The sequence below is a fragment of the Camellia sinensis genome, chromosome 10 (genome assembly GCF_055761805.1).
Source record: "Camellia sinensis isolate YWXY chromosome 10, ASM5576180v1, whole genome shotgun sequence".
Classification (NCBI taxonomy): Eukaryota; Viridiplantae; Streptophyta; class Magnoliopsida; order Ericales; family Theaceae; genus Camellia; species Camellia sinensis.
Window position 1 is genome coordinate 147433948 of NC_138970.1, and position 21371 is coordinate 147455318.

The 21371-nt window shown below is 33.0% G+C and overlaps 1 long non-coding RNA gene across 3 annotated transcripts; it reads left to right on the forward strand.

Moving 5' to 3' along the window:
• Positions 1–478: 478 nt before the first annotated feature.
• LOC114318068 (uncharacterized) lies at positions 479–16735 on the forward strand. 3 transcript variants are annotated; one of them, XR_014342717.1, is made up of 7 exons: positions 479–768; positions 4323–4488; positions 4726–4785; positions 8435–8603; positions 10488–11333; positions 11428–11562; positions 11640–12287. It is a non-coding gene; the product is annotated as an uncharacterized LOC114318068 (long non-coding RNA). The 3 variants fall into 3 exon arrangements; XR_014342715.1 differs by lacking the exons at positions 479–768; positions 11428–11562; positions 11640–12287 and adding an exon at positions 16445–16735 and having other exon boundaries at positions 1056–4488; XR_014342716.1 differs by lacking the exons at positions 479–768; positions 10488–11333; positions 11428–11562; positions 11640–12287 and adding an exon at positions 16445–16735 and having other exon boundaries at positions 3725–4488.
• Positions 16736–21371: the final 4636 nt, after the last annotated feature.

Consider the following 21371-nt stretch of genomic DNA (forward strand, 5'->3'; position numbering starts at 1 on the left):
TAAAATTTTTGGTAGAATTTTTGGGGCCTCTAGCATTTTTGCTTCTTCCCAATTTGTTGGTTGAAAAATAATACAGATCATTAATTAGTAGTTGTATTAGAGATGTGACAGCCTTAGCCACTGTCATATGTGTTTTGTATCCTAGGTCAAGTTTGACAAGTTTAAAATAAATTAAAAAGTCAAAAAGTTATTCAAAAAGTTAAAAAGTTAACATTATTTATCAAAAGTCAATAATTACGGCTGCACAACTCCCAATTCTAATTTTTTCTTACAAATCAATTTTTATAATTTTTTATTACAATTTTTCTATAAAAAATTAAAAAATTAATCAAAACATCTATATTTCCTTCTTTAATTTTTTAGTTTAAAAAAATAAAAAAATATATTTATTTAGAACAGTATAAACAATTCCTTAATTTTTTTATTTTTTTTATACTTGTCAGACCATTAATAGTAGTGTTAGTGATAAGAATTTAGAGGAATTCAGCATTGTTGTTTGTTGGTTTACGTGTCTTTCTGGCCGTACGTTGTTTGAGTGAGGTAGGTGTACGTGTCTTCCGGTAAGTATTGCAACCGAACCGGGTGCAATCATCTGTCCCTCCTAGAATTTTCTTGTGTTCGGTGGATCAAATTTTGCAATCAAACGATTCTCTCTCAACCGAAGGCAAATGCATATATGTATATACTCGTTGTTCTATTTCACTTCCCATCTTGGTTTAGCTTCGTTGTTTCTAGGTACGCAGATTACAGCCCAAACTCCACAACCTGGTATGTAATTTAGTGATTTTCTACTTCTTTTTCTGCTAGCTATGGATATATTGATATCTGATTTGAATGCCTCTGTTCTCTTGGGTGCTTGTTAGTGCTTACGCAAATTAGGCACACCACCTGTTTGACAATATGCCTGAACATGCAAACCAAAAAATTAGAGGCTTCCTTAATTGAAAACTTGCACTGAAAATGTGTGAATGCTCATAAAAGTTAGAGAACTCATACTCAGAAACTAAACCAATAATGAACAATTCACCGCAAACCAATTACAACATGCTGACCACTGTGTTTTTACCCCTAACCTATACGTATTTACATGTGATTGTTTATGAATCCAATGTCCTGTTTACCACTAACATAATCTTGCTTGTGATTGTTGCTACTGGTATTCTTCTTGGATCCTGTAAAATGATACCTGTAAATAAAATAAACATAACTTACATCCCCAGAACATATTGTATAAGTACTAATTACCAATACATTCAAACAATAATGAGTAAATAAAAATTTGGGCATGCGTAGATGTAATGAAAAATATGTTGACAACGGTGTTCCTTGGTACACACACACACACACACACACACATATATATAAGAAAGAATGATAGATAGATGGTTGGTGGCAGTTAGTTTGTTTTTTGTTTTTCATCACTTAAATTACATCATAAAAGCTACTGAATAAATGAACCATCTGATAAAATATTAAGAAAACTAGAAATTAGAAGTCCGTCGATCCAAACCCTCAAGTCATCTACTGCACTATTTCCTTCATATCGGTGATAAAATATTAGGAAAAGACTCAATAGAATATCAAACAAGCCTATTTCTCCTTAAACCCAGTGCAACCATCATTTTCACATATCAAACCCTATCCCTGCCATCATTTTCAAGTTTATTGGATTGGAAAGGTTGGTTCATAGAACCACATTAGTCAAAACTTGATACATATATATATATATATATAAGACTGACACTACAAACGAAAAACCTTTGAAGCAAAAAACCTCTATTTGATGTTAACCACCTCAATGCTCAAACTGAGATTTAAGCTAAATTTCAATCAAAGTTTGATGAAGTAGTAACTTTGAGAGTAAACATTTCGGTCTCCTTTGGTTTTAGTAAAAAATTGAATAAAACACAATTTGATAGAAGTTTAGCTGAAGGAGTAAAGGATTGATTTTCATGCAAATTTGAATTTGATAGAAGTTTGAGTTAAGGATTGGAGATGTGTAACAGACTATTTTAATATTCATATATAAATTACATAATTAAAAAATATATATAAAATGTATTTGCCTATTTGATAAATGAGAGAACACATTATTGTGAGACTTTTAGTGTTTTTTGAGCAAAATGGATGGGAAAAAGTTCCCACATGAAGAGAGACTTCTCATTAAAGCATATTGTCTTCTTTTCATTTTTAAATTTTACTCTGAATTAGAGACCCTTTTAAATTTGAAACTAAGATTTCTTCTCCTCCCTAAATCCACTTCCTCATCTCTTGCCCAAACCCAAGGAAAGGATATATAAGCAATACCTTTGGACTTGTAAAGACCTATCACCTCAACTCCACTGTTGTTGCAATGGAGATTTAAAGTATGAATAGTAATAATTTAACATATCAAAGTTTGATGGACTAGATTAGCAAGCATTTCTAATTCATTGTTAAAAAGAATGATTAATGTGAGAATATGTTTGTTTTTTTTTGTCCGCATGATGTAATGAGATGGTTGGTGGCTGACCACTAGCCAAGGACATGCCTGTTACTATATTGTAGATGAAAAAAAACTCTCCTACATCTTTCATGGCCTTGGAGTATGAGGTCTGGTAATAGTAAGCCAATAGAAATGTTATTTAGTATATAAGGCCTGTGTTGAAGTTTGCATTTAATTGTTCAAGTTGTTCTACGCTTCAAGTTTAAAATGATGGTGCTCAAAAGGGATAAGTTACGGCAAAACATTTCCTTTTGTGTTTTTAGCATCATAGTCAAAAAGAACAATTGGCATATGGAAATAATAAAAATAATGACAGGGAAAAAATCAATTACAATGAAAGAGAAAATGCTCTCCCACAATTTCAGCTTCTATTTTTTCTTTTCCCTAATTGGCTGTTTTACATGGTGATGAAGCATGCCATTCTGATTCACTGTCTATTTTTTGTTCCTCAAACAATCTATGATATATTTATTTTTATGTATAAATAGTAGAGCAATAGCTAACTGGTAGCCTGCCTTGATATTTGTGATTTGAACTATTTATTGAAATCATACCCATATGGTGCTTTTATTCTATACTTTAGTGTTTTGCTTAGCAGCGGAGATATATTGAAATGTCTCAGAATGCTAGATGTTGCTTGTTTTGTTGTTTGTAATTAACTACAGATGCTCAACAACATAGGACCAATGTAATTAGCCAAGCCTCCATTTGCTTTGCTGTAAAATATGCCCCTCATTTTCTTATGTTTGTTAATAAGTTAGGAAAACAATTTTTTGTAACATGTTTGCAAATGCCTAAAATTAACTTTTCGATTCCAAATCAATAAGTTATTTTCCGACTTCCAAATCAAAAATTTTGGTTACAGCAGAAACTATGTGAGACAAATAGTCAGATAGTGTCATGGGCCTAAGGAAAAATGGTTAGAGTTCTCAATGAACTACGCATTGTGTCCACACTGTGTAGTTCAACCACATTATAGCCCAAGATATGTGAATTTAAAAGTTTTTTTTTTAAAGTATGAATGGTTTATTAATAATATGCATTAATTATCTTGTGAATTATGTGGTTGCCCATGTTCTCGAACAAGCTGTTCTGTCAGCTCAGTTCCCTCTCTTGAGGATCATTCTACACTTCACTTTTTCACTGCATTGGGTTCCTTAGAAAACTTGAGAAAACAAAAGAAAAGAAATTTCGGGCCCTGTGCTCTATGTTGATTTTGTTAAAAAAATATAAAATGCTTGAGTCAATTGGTTACACTAAATTGTTATGTGAGGCATAATGTGTTAGAGATTTATGTTTTGCCCTTTTATTTTCCACACTTTCATGACGGAGCATTCATGAATTTATCATTGTTTTTGGCCTGCAATCATAGTTTCTGTTTCTTTGGTTCTTTAGAGAAACTTAGATCAATTGGAAGCATTATCGAAAAAGCTAAAGGCGGAAACCCTAAGAAGTTGAGCTCTTACTTAACCTATTGTTACCACTATGTACTTATCTATCTCTCTGTTATATACACACATCAATTTTATGCATTATTAAAATACATACAGATGTGTACACTTATTATGCATATGTGGACATTTAAACATACACAAACACTGACACTCAAGTTCGTGCACAAGTTTCTCAAGATGACTTTGAAGCAATGATAATTTACTAGTTTGGATGATGAGAAAATACAGGAAAGGATATGAGAAGTTGGAACTTGCAAGTTTGTAACAAATTGGGTTTGCAATGATTGTTTTGAGATTCCATGGTTTATTTAATAACAGCAGAGGATATCTCATCCTTTTTTCCAATTTGGGTTTGCAATGACCTCTTTTCTGGTTTTCCTCAGGAATCAACTATTTGAGAATGTCTGACTAATAATTGTCAATAGTTTGATATTCTTCCATACTTCTGAAGTTTTTATTTTTCCCCTCTAATTTATATGCAAGCTATTAGTGCATGAAGGAATAAATGCAAAGCAGCTTGCTCAAGATCTTAAATCTTTTGAATTAAAGGTAATTCTTTCATATCTTCAACTTGATGCATAATTTGTTCTCATTGACTGCCACTTATGATATTTATATTAGAGTAATTCAATAGTTTTGTTAAGTTGAAATTCTATATCAAGTGAATGTAATCGTACCATGGATTTCCACAATTTTGTCCTCTTTTTTATTTTTTATTTTTCACTTAGTATTGTTTATTTATTTATTTTTTATCCGTCCTCTCATATTTTAACTTTCTTCTTCAAGATGACTTTTGAAGATGTTTTCCCTGCTGAGGCAACAATCGTGGAAGAGTATTTGCAATAGGTAACTTTCATTCATTTTGTTGTTTATTGACAACATAAGATACTCTAGCGCTTGCTTTCTTGCATTGTTGTGTGTAAATTTTTGCTCACATTGATCAACGGAAAGAAGTTTGTAAATTTTCGTTTATATTGCAATACAGAGAAAAAAGTTTTTCCTTCCCATGCACTTTGTTGGGTGCCATGTCCTGGAATACCAATATATCAGTTATTGTGCATTACAAAGACAAATAAAGTAGTTTTAACTTTGGTTGTCATTTATGTGAATTCCATAGACTTACACACAACATTTTTTGTCAAGCATATGGATGTAGCTAGCTATCAAGCATTCACTGTTTTATAATATATGTCACTGTTTTGAGATACCATAAAAAAATTCATTTTGAAATCTTGTGCGATAATCAATTTGCCTTTAGTGGGTGATAGAGGGAGGTGTTATGAATTTATTTCAGTGGCAATATGGTCTAAAAAGCAACTGCATGTTTGTCTTTGTGTGAGCATGGCTTACTACGTATCTTTCACCTTCTATCCTACATGCTTGCCTTTCCTTTTCGGATGTTAATAATGGTCCAATACGTGATAGGCCCCATTGGCATGTTGTTCTTTGCTGAAGAGCAAGAGGAAAATATGGCAAATATGATGATAAGGCCCATACAAGTTTAGCAAATCCATTTCAGAATAATATGCAATGGTTATAAGATAAATAAATTATGAAAGTTCACAAGATAGTTAATATTATATGTTCATACTTTTAGAAATATGACTTAGTTTGAGATACCAACTGGTCGGTTTGAATGGTTGCTTCCTTTATTTTCAATTATCTAATAAATTGAATGCAATACACCATAGGCAACATGGTACAATGTATAAATACAAAAAATAAATACTCCAACTACAATGCGACCCCCAAAACTCTTCTTCCATCGACCTATCATTCTTAGCCAATAATACGGCTATATGACTTTATTCCTAGCCAACGACGCGTGGGGGTCCAACTAGTATATATAAATATGAAAGAGTGCAAGTTACATTTATCTCATATATATATATATATATATATTATTAAAAATAACGTTTTTCTCTTATATAGGTGATACATTCTAAAATTTTATTTTTAAAAAAAAAAAATCCATATTAATATGTCATTTTCATTTACTTACAAATTTTTACACAAATTCAATTTTAATTATAATAATCAATTTTATATAGACTTGAGAAATATTTATTTTTCATATGTATAATTATAATTTAATTATTATGATATTTGAAAAAAAAAATTATCTCAATATACAAATAAATAAATAAATAAGACAAAATGTGCTTAATTAGGTGCATCACACGAATTAAATTAATTTTTTTATATTTTTTTATTTATTGTCTATTTTATTGATCTCTTGATATTAATTTATATTTAATTATATATCATATATATATGTATATATATATATTATTAAAAGTAATATTTTTCTCATGCTTAGGTGGAACATTATAAGAGCTTTTTTTTTTTCTAAAAAAGTTATATCAACATGCTTTTTTCAATTTACATACAAAATTCTACACAAACTGATCAATTTCAATTATAATAATAAATTTTACATGGACTCTATTTGATAAATACTTTTTTGTCATATATTTTTCGTTGTATATTTAGTTTTGTCATTGTTAGATTTCTTTTATATAGTTGATATTTTAATTTAATTATTATGATATTTAAAAAAATTATATCGATATACGAATAAATAAATAAATAAGACAAAACGTGCTTAATTATGTGCATCGCACGGATCAAATCAATTTTATTTTTTATTTTTTGTCTTTTTAGTTAACATTAAATTATTTATTACAAAATATTTATATTTAATTTAAAATTTATATACATATATACAATACGGATGAATAATTCAAAAAGAATATTAAAGAAGAAAAATCAATACTCACATATTTAATTTATCTATTTTCTTCTTAATCCAATCATAACATATTTATATTTAATCTTTTTAAATAAATTTTATGTAATTCTATTTCTATATATTTTTATTCTTCAAATAAATATAAGAATAAAAATAAAATTAAATAATTAGAATCACTTTTAATTTTATATTATTAATTCTCTTTTTAATTTAACTATTATTTTTAATATCAAATGAATGTTTATTTTACTATCTTATAAGTTAATATATTATATAAAATTATTATATGATAACTACACTTTTATAGCATAATAGAACTAAAATTATCAAAATAAATAAATAATTTAACTAAATTTATTATATATAAGTATTCAAGTAACACTTTTATAAAATGACAAGGCTAAGATTATTAAAATAAATATTTTAAATTAAAATTTTATTTTAAATTAAAATTAATAATATTTTTTTGTAACACATATCATAATATAAAATATCATTACATTAATTAAAATTAACTCCATTGGGATTTTATGTTAAACATTATATTTCTAGAAGTGATTTACAAATACATGTAGCGTCTAAATTGATATTGAATGATTAAAATAATAGAATCCAATACTTTTTTGTTAAGTTTTTAGAAGATTGATTGACAAATGTCAAATGATAAATAGTGCGGCGTATTATTAAATAATATTAATTCATCGAAAACGATAGTGTGGAGTTTTTATTTTTTTCAGAAAAAAAATATTTTGATACAAGTGAAATTCATGATTTTTGGTAAATTTGATTAACACAAATGAGACTTTGATTTCAGGTTGACAATATACCTTTTTTAAAAAAAAATTGAAAGAATTTGTTCGTATGAGCCTATTTTATATAGGATCACACATAGTGACAACAATTTTCATGAGCCATTAACAAATCTGCTTGTATTTAGCTTCAGTTGATAAACTTTTCTACACATAAAATATTAAGACACAAAATTAATTTTTCATTTTAAAAATAAATTCTCGTGCATCGCACGGGTCACCTACTAGTACTCCTATAATATTTTACTTATACCTCATCATAAAATTACTTACACCCCACATATTTTTATAATTTTTTTCTTGTTTTCTCTGTACTATAATTCCTTAAAAAATGAAGGTGTTGGTGAAAAAATCCAGCTATTTATGGGTGTTGGCGTCCTTCAGTAGCAAAGTAAGACAATGAGTTGGACAATTGTGTTTTTTAACATTTTTTTAATTAAAAAAAGGGAAATTTACTAAGAAATCCCAAAAGTTAATCTTATGATCTATTTGGTCCCATTTTTATTCTAATGTTCCGTTTGGGCCTTCCGTTTGTGAAAGGTTGTAATCGCCATCGATGCACTTATTAATGTATGCATTACAGCTTTTTGTGAGTGGAGGATGTGTATGCGCATAGGCCACACGGGGTGTAATATGTAGTGTGTTATTGTTGCTTGAATTGTGTCACGTGACATATGATGGAGTGTCACAAATCAGTAAAGCGTACTAAGGGGTTTTGTTGTAGAAGTGTGGATTTTGTGGAAGCCACAGGTCACACACCGGGTTAACCCATACATGACAAACAAACCCGATTTCGACATCCACATCCCCACATCCGTGTAACAGTAACCCGCTTCATACATCCACAATCACACCACATACATCCACAATCACACCACATTTCGATTGGATATTCCGCAGAAACCCTAATGTTGTGATTTCTTCGAATTTGTAGATTTTGATTGACCGTATATGCTGTTGTGTGATTCGGGGGGAGGGAAGAGGAATATTGAAGATTGATTGGTGCTGATTGTGTGTTGCTGTGTTACATTGGGCGGTCATTGGTGTGACATTGTAAATTGTTGAACGAATCATCTTGCAGATCTATGCTATGGCGGAAAGCGGTATGTCATGTAACGTTGGTTTGTAATGCATGTGTGACAATGTGGTGCTATGTTATTTGTTGATTTCCTTCCGATTATCTGTGTGTGTGGTCGTATTTATTAGCAATCGTGCACTTTTGGTGGTGTGTTTTGTGATGTAGTAGTTGTTTTGCAATGTCAATGTCGTGTGCGGCTGTATGGGTGTCTGGTGTGTGGCGAGGCAGTGTGGGTGTGTCTAGCAATGATGTTATGGTGTGGGGTAGGTTTTTTTTGTGTATTTTGTGTTTTCGTTGTGATGGTGTGTTCTTGTATGTCGTGTGCGAATGGCTTAGGGTTGTGGATATGTTAATGTGGTGCCGTGTGAGTTAGTTTGTATGGTTGTGTGACTGACAGTTGTAGGTTAAATTAGTATAATAAAGTGACGACCAAAAGTTGGGACCATAGCAAAGGGAATACATTATTTTGATATGTTTTGGGTATGTAAGGGTGTGGGGATGGGTCTGTAAGGATATGGTGTTTGTATTTATTTATTTTTTTGGTTAAAAAACTACAGGGCGTGTTTTGGAGTTGATATGCTTATGGCCCACATGTGTGGGATGCGTGTGTGTCATCGTAAAGCCGTTTTTGTTAACATTTTAATGTTAAATGTTGTCATATCAAATGGTACATTATCAACAAACTTAAATCCTTATAGTACCATATTCTGTTTTATGACGGGCAAATGAGTTGGTTGAGGGTGGGTCAAAATTAATTTGGGTTTTTGTGGTAATGAAATTGGGTGGGGAAGGGTGGGAATGTGATGTTAGTGTATATGGTTGTGTGTTTGATGAATGTGTGTCGAATGAAGTGGCGTAAAAGGTCCAATGGGGGTGTAGAACCACTTAAGAATAGAGTACTGTGTGTTGGTGTGGTGCTAGAACTGTAAGGATAAGGTGTGTGTATTTATGTTTTGGTTTTTAAACGCCGAGGCTTGCGTTGGAGTTGTTGTGGTCTTGGCCCACATGGGTAGGATGTGTGTGTGTCGTCGTGAAGTCATTTGTTATTGGTGTGAGGTTTGGGAATTTTTTTTGTAATTTTATTTTTTGGTTAACGTGTTTCATGTTAAAAGTTGACATATCCAATAATACATTATCCGCAAACTAAGATCCATATAGTCTCATATTTCGGTTGTGGCGGCAAAATGAGTTGATTGTGGGTGGACCAACATTAATTTAGGGCATTGTGGTAGTGGAAATTAGGGGGGGTGTGTGGGAATGTTATGTGAGTATTTGTGGTTTTGTGTTTGACAAGCGTGTGGCAACTGAAATGATGTAAAATGGGCAACGAGGGTTTGGGAGCACATAAGAATATAGTACAATGTGTTGGTGTGGGGCTGGGTTGGTAAAGGTGTGGTGTTTGTAGTTGTTTTTTGTTTTTTAAACGGAGGGGCTTGTTTTGGAGTTGTTGTGATTGTGGAACGCATGTGTGGGATGTGTGTGCGGCGTCTGTGTGTGTCGTCATGAAGTTGTTTGTTGTTGATGTGGTGTTTGGGAAAATGATGTTATTATTATTTTTGTTAGCTTGTTTTATGTTACATGGAGTTCTAAGCGGATTTGTTACGTATTTGGTGATTGTGGGTGGGGGTACATTACTTTAAGCCAATGTGGTTGTGCTTAGTTGTGACTGGAAATGAATGTCACTGGTGGTTTGTGGTAAATGTGTCAAGATGTGTGTTGTATATGTAGATTGAAGTTTTTCGGAAAAGATGTTGGTTATGTGTAATTTGTGTAGGTCACGTTTGTTGTTATGGAAGTTTGTTTAGGTTGTTGGGTGTGTGTTTGTGTTGGGTTGTTGTTTGCTTGTATGGTTTTGTAGTACACGTAGTTTTTTTTTTTTTTATTGACATGTGGTATGTTGGTGTTGCAGAGTGCAATAGGGTACATAGCCTGTGGACACGTTAATGTGAAAGGAGACGGGCTACGAAAGAAACTAGTTCAAAGGCAAACACCTTGGGAGTGAAAATGCAGTGACGAATTCTATTCAAACAGTCTAAAGTTGGTCACAATGCCGTGGGACGCAATGTGACTAAGTCTACAAAAGATCCCCCGCGTCAGACACGTCAGGCACACACAAGGCTGAACTACCGTTCTAATGTTGCAGGGATAGTGAAGCTTGTTAGTTTGGAAAATTTGAGGAAGGCACACTTGAAACAGCTGAGGAAAACACCGTTTTGGGTTATGATCAAGGCAATACACATTAACAATTTGAACCATAATGAATTTAGGAAGTGTGATGATTTAATCTCCAAGATAATACGAGCGTATGATCAGCGGGATAATGCTTTTCACATTTGAGGGGCCAGTGTGAAACTTGGTAGTAGTGACATCAGGTTAATTTTCAGTTTGCAATGCTTAAAGAGGCGTTTAGATTTGTCACCGGGGCAATGTATCAGACTTCATTCAACGTAGATGCCGTGACGCTTCACGCATAACATCGAAGCTTGTGAAGACGTTATTCCTGGAGGTTGTGAATGGGCGGTCCAAACAAGATGAGGAAGACGCAACGAAGTTGTTGGCATTGTATATGTGTGGCAAATTATTTTTCGCTAACTCTGGGAAGACAATAAGTTAGGCCTTTGTTCGGTATATGAATGACCTGAACACTATCAGAATGTACAATTGGACTGGAGCAATACTAACAACATTGATGGGTTTAATTCAAGAGTTCCATCGCACACTCGGAAAGGCGACTGGTTGTGTGCTCGTGCTAATGGTATGTTAACTGTTACATGTAGATAGTGGTTTAATTTTTTTTTTGTTATCCGTAATTGGCTGAAAATTTATTTTGTGTTTTGTTGGTAATGTAGTATTGGATATGTGAACATTCAACAGTACTTAAGCCTCAAACCGACAACATGTTCCCCAGATTTTTGAAATGGGACATTGGGGCATTGATTAATAAAGTTCAATGGGTCGATCTGTCTGGTATCATCAAGTTTTAGGTATGGTTGTTGGGTTTAGTTGGTGGGTGCAGTGATGCATTGGGACATTATTAATGTTCTTGTTTTGATGAGCACAGGTGATAGTCGACCGACTAAGGCCGTTTGATTATGAACGTGAAGTTATGGGAACAGACATTGAGGTGATGAAAGGTGTTGTAGCAGATGTTGTGGATGGTGATGATGGTGATGAGCACTTCATGGATAAGGTGAAGGTTGCCGTCACATCCAATGATGCGCCGATGCATATAGGCAATGTTGAAACTAGTAGTGGCAACGGATGTGAACAACGCAGTTCAGGAAATGTGCAACATCCGAACATGGTTGAGTGGGGGATTGAGACAGACAGATTACATGGTTAGACGGCTGAACAAGGCCATAACGGGCCAAATGATATGAAACTTGAAGAAGCAGTACGTGCAATCGCAGATCTTGAGCTGCAGAATCAAAAAAATGAGGAAATAGTCGTGTTGCTTAAAGAAGATGTTGCCGAGTTGAAGAGAAAGTTGGAGTTGCAAGCTGTGAACATAGTTGGGGGGTTTGAGAGTGTATTGCAGATGAAAAATGAGGAGTTAGATAAGTTGAAGAATGAGAATATGGAATTGCAAAACAAAGTTGTTAGACTTATTTATTTTGATGATTTATTTAATTATGTTTTAATAGAATCAAAATTTATTTTGATGATTTATTTGAAAGAGAAAAATAGAATCAAAATTTATTTTGATGATTTATTTGAAAGAGAAAAATAGAATCAACATTTATTTTCATGATTTTATGTTTTAATTTATTTGAAAGAGAAAAATAAAATCAATATTTATTTTGTCACGTTATTTTTTACCTAAAACTTTTATTCTAAATATTGTTAGAATATATTTAATATTTGATTAAATAAGAGGTTCAAATAGCCCAAAACAAAGGTTCAAACAGCCCAGCACAGCAGCAGGCCAAAAGGTTCAAGTGGAAGATATTCAAATTAGAAACGATAGCGTTGAAGATATTCAAATTAGTAATGATGGAGTGGAAGAAATTCAAATGAATACAACGGCTATAAACGGCTATAAATTCAAATGAATACAACGGCTATAAACGGCTATAAATTCATATTAATACAATGGATATGAACGGCTATAAGTTTCATTATATATACCAAAGCCTCTAATGTAAACAAGTTACAAAAAAAAAAAAAAAAAAAAGACTAGAAAATATTCTTTGATCTATAATCACTCACATCTATTCTCTGAAAAATTCTCTGAGAAGTGTTCTTCAATTTTTGTTTACATCCTCTTTCAGAAATTATACACTGAGACGTATAACTTTAAGTTCATCTTTCCTATGTAAGGTTTACAGAAAAACCAAAGTTTCATTTTTATATCTATCTTTGAGAGATAATTCTTGTAGCTTTCTGTGAAAGCAAAAACACATTCTTTTCAACCTTGTAAGAGTGTAGTACACTCAGTGTTCTTGACTTAGAAAGTCTGTGTAAAATCTGTGGAGGATTGCTCCATCTGTGAAAAGGTTGCTAGCACCCTGTGAAGCTAGAGTACAGTGGAAAATCTCAAGTGAAGCTTGAGGAGTGGACGTAGGCCGAGTTGAAGCCGAACCACTATAAATTTGTTTACCTCTCTCTCCCTTATCTCTTTACTTTATTTAAATTGCCATAGCTATATTTCACATTTTCACTGTGCTAAAATCATTAACTGATATAGTTGTTAGAACACTTGTTTTAATTATTTTTATTTCATTAACTATATTTATCTATTGTTTAGTAATAATTTTTATTAGGGTATTATTATTTTTATTTGTAAAAACTTAATTCACCCCCCTTCTTAGGTTGTCTTTTGGGTAACAATTGGTATTAGAGCCTAGACTCTTGTTTTAGATTTAACCATCTGGGAGTTTCGATCCATGGCAACCTTAGCTGAAGGACAAGTCACAAATAGGCCACCATTGTTTGACGGAAACAACTATAGTCATTGGAACGATAAGATGACCCTATACTTACAAGTCACTGATTATGACATGTGGATTATTGTCACCGAAGGTCCAAAAATTCCTACCAAATTAGTAGACAATATTAGTGTACCTAAAACTGAAGATGAATGTGATGAGAGGGATCATAAATTATTGCAAGCCAATGCTAAAGCCAAACTCACCCTTGTTTGTGGATTAGATTCTAAGGAGTATAATAGAATTTCAAGTTGTGATTCAGCAAAAAAAATTTGGGACAAACTTGAGGTAACGTATGAAGGTACAAACTAAGTGAAGGAATCTCGTATTGATATGCTTGGTCATAGTTATGAATTGTTTAAAATGAACTCTGATGAATCTATTTCAAGTATGTTTACTAGATTTACTGAAATTGTAAACTCTTTGAAATCTCTTGGCAAAACTTATACTAACAGTGAGTTGGTGAGAGCCGGATCCATCGCATGTATTGGATTGGACCGACTTAGAGGTTGATGAGGATGTCTCGTATGAGGAGAGACCGGTGCGGGTCTTGGATAGACGGGATCAAGTCTTGCGAAGCAAGACGACACCCTTGGTAAAAGTTTTGTGGAAACATCACGGGATTAAGGAAGCCACTTAAGAACGTGAGTTGGATGTCCGTGAGAAATATCCAGACTTGTTTGTTAATGTTTAACCATGTATTGGGAATTTTGTTGTATTGATAAACTTTAAGAATATTGGATATGTCTTAAGTTGTAAAACATTGTATATGTTTTGGTTTATGGAACTATTGTGAAGGTTGAGTATGCCTTGAGAATGAAAGTTTATTTTAACATTGTGTATGTTAAATATGTTGTAGAAATGCAAGTATGTTATTAACGTTGCATATGTTATGGAATTGTGGATTATGATATCGAATCTTGTTAAAATTCAAAGGAATGCATGTTAATAATGCACGTTGAAAACGATATTGTGAAACGCCTCTTAAATAGAGATGGAATGACTGATAATGGGTCAGGATGTGGAATATTGAATTGTAATGTTGTTGAGAATTGAGAAATCATGTTTTTGAAAACTTGTATCTAATTTCGGGGACGAAATTCTTTAAGGGGGGAGGTTATAGCGATCCCTGTTTTCTCTCCTTTGGTTATTGTGTTCCGGACTTAGGTTCCGTAATGTTGGTTGTTGTATGTACCTTGCTTCCATCCTTCAATTCCATAAATTTGAGTTTTAGGATGTGTTGGGCAGGTTTGTAACAGGTTGGTTGTGATTGGGAACAAATGGTTGCTGCCCAGATTTTTGTGTCTTCGCTCGAGCGAGACTTTTATCGCTCGAGCGAGCTCTGTGTTTTAGCTCCTTCGCTCGAGCCAGGGTTCCTTCGCTTGAGCGAGAGTTGGGTGATGTGTATGGTGGCTCGAGCGAGAAGTCTTCCGCTCGAGCTTGCATCTGCGTCTGGTTCTGGACCTGAGAGTTGCATTTCTTGGCTCGAGCGAGCTTTCCTTCGCTCGAGCGAGCGAGCTGTATGTTTTGGGTTTCTTCGCTCGAGCATGCTTCTGGGTTGCAGACCTGAAGCTTCAAATTGTTGGCTCGAGCGAGGCTTTGTGCGCTAGAGCGAGGTTTCTTTGTGTCTGAGCGACCACTCCTTCGCTCGAGCGAACTTCGAATATATCAGTTGGCAGCAACGGGTTAAACATCACTTTTGCATCTCCCTTTTTCTCTCAAACCCTAGATCGGCTGCTCCCTCTCCCTCTATACACCTTCTCTCTAAAAATACACCTAGTTCTAGTGTGTTTCTATCCTAGTCCCTTTGTAGAAAGGTACTACTTGGTGTGGGCTTCACTTCAATCCGAAAAAGTGGGTGTTTGGAGCACCTTGAGTTTGCATCATCTTCTCCATTTGGTCTCTTCTTTTGAGGTAGGGATAACCTACTCCTCTCTATGAGTTTTGACATAAATGTTGTGTATTTTGAATAGATGGGGCTGTTTGGTGATTTTGGGAAAGTTAGGGTTTGTTTTAGTGTTATAAAAAGGGAGTTTTCAAATGTTAAATCCCATGTGTATGTGAGGCCTTAGAAAATGGAATTAGTGTTGTTAAATTGATGAAATTGAACCTTATGGTTGATAATGGAAAAATGGGGAAAATGCCCTAATTATGTCAGATAATTAACTTGAATAATTAATTTGGGAAATTGTGAAATTGAGTTGGAAATTGTGAAATTGGGAAATTATGAGAGTGATTGGTGTAGTTGGATAAATTAATCACCCACCTATGAAAATGTTGTTATTTTATCTATTTAATGCATTTATTATCTGTTTAGAAATAACTGCTTTGGGCTATCGGTGGAGGATAGTCTAGATTGTTGTAGACATTGTATGTTGATTAGGGAAAACTAAAACTAATCAATCATGTTATGCCATTGAATATGACTGTTGAAATAATACAGCAAATATGTGTATTGATTGATTATTGTATATGATAACTGTTTAAATACATTGTACATGTATATTGTTTGGGAGGAGATATGGGATGTACTCCATGGTTTGAGGGAAGATAGGGGATGGACTCCATTAATACAACAAATATGTGTATTAAATTGAAGTATTAATACAACAAATATGTGTATTAATTGAAGTGTGGAAGTATTTTAATATGAGTTGTAGACTCATCTGAATCGTGAATAAAGAAAGTGTTTTAATATGGGATGTAGTCTCATTTAATTGTTTGGCCAGGTTCTGAGCCATGTTTATGAATTGATTTGGATAAGTAAAGGAAAGTGAAATGAAACGTGGGCATAATTGCCATGGAACTATATTGTGATATAAGTTGGTTTATAAGTGCTAGCCATCTATCAAATGCTAATGTTTTAGTTATTTCTCATACTTGGTTTAGTATATCTCTACTGGGCATTGGCTCACCCTGTATGGGACATCATTTTCAGGTTCAGGAGCTATACCACCTCCATGGACGTAGCTTGGGAGGCTTAGAGGCAGAAAGACTTTTTGTTATCTTTTGTTATCTCTTTGTATTATATGTAAATCAAGCCAATGGCTTATTTTGTATAAAGAGTTAGTACTCTTCTTTTGTTGAACCCAAGTGTTGACTTGGAAAGTTGTAAGCCCATAAGGCATTTACTTTTGTAGTCAACATGTAATACTCTTGTACTTAACACTCTGATGTATGAAATATAATATCTCTTTCTTGTTTCATGAATGTATGATTTATGAGTTTATTCTGAGGGCGTTACAATTAGTCACTTGCATGTTTTTGGTTGTAAATGTTTTGTGCATAATAATGGTAACGATAACTTAAGTAAATTTGATTCAAAATCTGATGAAACAATTTTTCTTGGTTATTCCTTAACTAGCAAAACTTATCGTGTTTTTAATAAAAGAACTCTTGTTGTGGAAGAATCTATACATGTGGCATTTGATGAAATTTACATCTCTGCTCAAAAGAAAATTATTAGTGATAATATAGATTTGGAACCAAATGTGAAAGATTCAAGTATCTACAAAGAAGAGAACCAACCATGTAAGTTGAACAAAGAGATTGAACAACCTATTCTCCCACCTCAAGAAGAATGAGGAAACAATGATAATTTGCCAAGAGAATGGAAGTTTGTTTATAATCATCCTAAGGATTTAATCCTAGGTGACCCTAAAAAATGTATTGAAACTCGCTCTTCACTTAGAAACATTTGTAGTAACTTGGCTTTTCTCTCACAGATTGAGCCTAAAAACTTTCAAGAAGCCAAATTCGATGAACATTGGATGATAGCTATGCATGAAGAGCTTAACCAATTTGAGAGAAACAAAGTGTGGAAAGTTATGCCAAAACCTAAAAATCATACCATTATTGGTACCAAATGGATCTTTCGAAACAATCTTGATGAATCTGGCACAATTATAAGAAACAAGGCTAGACTTGTTGCACAAGGATACAATCAAGAAGAAGGTATTGATTTCGATGAAACCTTTGCTCTGGTTGCTAGATTAGAAGCCATTTGCATGTTACTTGCATTTGCATGTTTTAGAGATTTCAAACTTTATCAAATGGATGTAAAAAGTGTCTTTCTTAATGGTTTTATATATGAGGAAGTTTATGTTAAACAACCTCCAGGTTTTGAAGATCATGCTTTTCTAAATCATGTTTTTAAACTATCAAAAGCTTTATATGGTTTGAAACAAGCACCTCGTGCATGGTATGAACGATTAAGTAAATTTTTGATTGAAAATAATTTTTCTAGAGGAACGATTGACACAACATTCTTTGTTATAACTAAAAATGATGATTCACTTATTGTGCAAATATATGTGGATGACATTATATTTGGTGCTATTAATGAAACCTTGTGTAAGGAATTTTCTAAGTGTATGCAAGGTGAGTTTGAGATGAACATGATGGGGGAGCTAAATTATTTCCTTGGGCTTCAAATCAAACAATGTAAGGAAGGAATTTTTATTAACTAAACTAAGTACACAAAAGAACTACTCAAAAAGTTTAGTATGTATGACTCAAAAATAGCTGAAACACCTATGAGTACATCCATTAAGCTAGACAATGATGAAATAGATAAGTCTATTGATCAAAGAAAATATCAAGGTATGATCGGCTCACTTCTTTATTTAACTGCAAGTAGACCCGATATTATATTTAGTGTTTGTATGTGTGCTAAATATCAATCAAATCCTAAGGAATCACATCTCCGTGCTGTTAAAAGAATTTTTAGATATCTTGTTGGCACTCAAAATTTGGGACTGTTTTATCTTAAAGGTGTTGCATTTGATTTAATTAGTTACTCGGATGCCGACTTTGCCGGATGCAAACTTGATAGAAAAAGCACCAGTGACACTTGTCACTTTCTTGGTAACTCATTAGTATCTTAGTTTAGCAAAAAGCAAAATTATGTTACTTTATCAATGGCCGAAGCTGAATATATAGATTCCGGAAGTTGTTGTGCCCAAATACTTTGGATGAAACAACAATTGGAGGACTTTGATTTGCATTATGATCATATCCCTATTAAATGTGATAATACTAGTGCCATCAATTTAAGTAAAAATCTGATTCAACACTCATGAACAAAACATATTGAAATTTGACATCATTTTTTAAGGGATCATGTTCAAAAAGGGGATATTGTACTTGAATTTGTAATCACCGACAAGCAATTGGCAGATATTTTCACAAAATCCCTAAGCGAGAATCGCTTCAATTTTATTCGTGGCGAGCTTGGAATGTCGATTTCTACTTAAAAAGTTTTGTTATGACTGTGAAACTTGAATTTTTGTTAAAATGATATATTTGTATTGCTACATTGATATGGAAATATTTATATCAGTTGCATGCTCTCAAGTCCTTCATACATTTATTCTCCTTAACAGTTTGTTATTCTCAACTGTGTAATTTTTTTTTGGTTCTGCATCTTGAGGTAAAATTAACTTTGCATACATTGATTTTTTTTAAACCCTTATGGTATTTTTTTTTTGCATTACCATTCCAGTAACACCAACGTCTCATTAAGTTTAATTTCTGCTAGTATTATTTTATTTTAATTTATCTTATTTTTTTATTTTGCTATTAGGCTTAATTTCTTTTATTTTTATTTTTTTTCTCATTATTATTTTTTGTTTGGGCTTAATTTTCCTTTTTTCTATTTTTTATTTTTATTTTTCAGTACTTAAACGTAAAAACAAAAACAAATAAAATACAAATATTTACATAAAAAAAAGCACCCTTTATTTTTTTACGTCTATACGTCGATCAAAATAAACATATTTACATAAAATAAAATAAAAAAAACCATTCATTTTTTTTCGGCCATACGCCTATCTTACTTACTCATCTCTTCCATGATTTTCTTCCTCTTTTTACCACCTTGGGAGGCCCTGTCCCCGTGCTTTCATCTAGAGCAACGACTCCCCGCTGACTATCAAAGGCCAAGAACGACGTTGCTCCAAATCGAGCCATGGAGGTGGTCTTCGATTTAAGCTCTTTATTTTCGGCCTTCAGTCCGCAAATCTCTACTCACGCATCCTTTTACATGCGTTGGAGCAGCAAGAGTTGGACGTTAACCTGGTGGAGCTCATTCATCCTATTCTGCAGTCGGTGAGCCAATTTTGTGACTGCAGTGATCGTCTCCATACAGGACGTCAGTGTGAAATGATTGGCTTCAATGTCTGATTGAACTACCATTATTTGCTCAATCGACGTCATAGGAAGGTTGGGAAGAGTAAGAGCCGGGGCACTCGGCCTAGCAGCACTTACGAGATCATTCAGGTCTGGAAAGAGAGTAAGGGGACGGGATGAGGCCATAAAGTAGAAGAGAGAGATGTAATCGAAAGGAGGGTCATTTTTGGCAGCCTTTCTACTCTGCTCAGTCTCTTTGTTCTATCTCTCTCACGCAGAAGAAGAAAGGGATGGAAGTGAATGAGAAAGTAGAAGGAGAAAAGAGTGATTAAGAAGAAGACAAGAGGGAGAGAGAGGCGAGGCCATTGATTGACCCGTCTCGCTTTTGTCGGTCGGCTGACGCAAAAGCGAGAACGCGTGTCCGACGCGATTTTTGACGAAAAAAAGATAGGCGCGCGAATCGTATCTATATGTATATATATGTTTTAAATTGTATAGATGCCATTTATCACTATCATTTTCCTCATCCTCCTCCAGATTCTGACCCATGATTTCCTTTTGATAATGTCACAGAGGGAGAAAATTAATGATGTTATATATTATGTATTATATTCTGATTTTATGTATTATGTATTATATTCTGATGTTATGATGTTATGTATTGTGGTATCATGGTAATATTTTTTTTTTAAACTGATATAGACTAACTAATATTTATAATTTTTTTTTCTATTATAGTTGGTTAATCTCAAGTCTCATATCATGTCTCTGATTAAAGCTTATTTATTACACATGTGCTGACCTATGTATTTAGAAATGAATTCATGGAGCATGACTTGAGGGGGAGCCTTTCTAACTCCCAAATCAAATCAAAACATCATTGTGTGCCATCATCAAAAAATGGGAGATTGTTAGACTTATTTATTTTGATGATTTATTTAATTATGTTTTAATAGAATCAAAATTTATTTTGATGATTTATTTGAAAGAGAAAAATAGAATCAGCATTTATTTTGATGATTTTATGTTTTAATTTATTTGAAAGAGAAAAATAGAATCAATATTTATTTTGTCACGTTATTTCTTACCTAAAACTTTTATCCTAAATGTTGTTAGAATGTATTTAATATTTGATTAAATCTGAGGTTCAAACAATCCAAAGCAATTGTTCAAACAGCCCAGCACAGCAGCAGGCCAAAAGGTTCAAGTGGAAGATATTCAAATTAGTAATGATGGAGTTGAAGACATTCAAATTAGTAATGATAAAGTGGAAGATATTCAAATGAATGCAACGACTATAAACAACTATAAATTCAAATGAATACAACGGCTATAAGTTTCATTATATATACCAAAACCTCTAATGTAAACAAGTTACAAAAAAAAAAAAAAAAAAACCAAAAAATATTCTTTGATCTATAATCACTCACATCTATTCTCTGAAAAATTCTCTGAGAAGTGTTCGTCAATTTTTGTTTACATTCTCTTTCAGAAATTATACACTGAGACGTATAGCTTTAAGCCCATCTTTCCTGTGTGAGGTTTACAGAAAAACCAGAGCTTCATTTTTATATCTATCTTTGAGAGATAATTCTTGTAGCTTTCTATGAAAGTAAAAACACATTCTTTTCAATCTTGTAAGAGTGTAGTACACTCAGTGTTCTTAACTTAGAAAATCTGTGTAAAATCTGTGGAGGATTACTCCATCTGTGAAAAGGTTGCTAGCACCCTGTGAA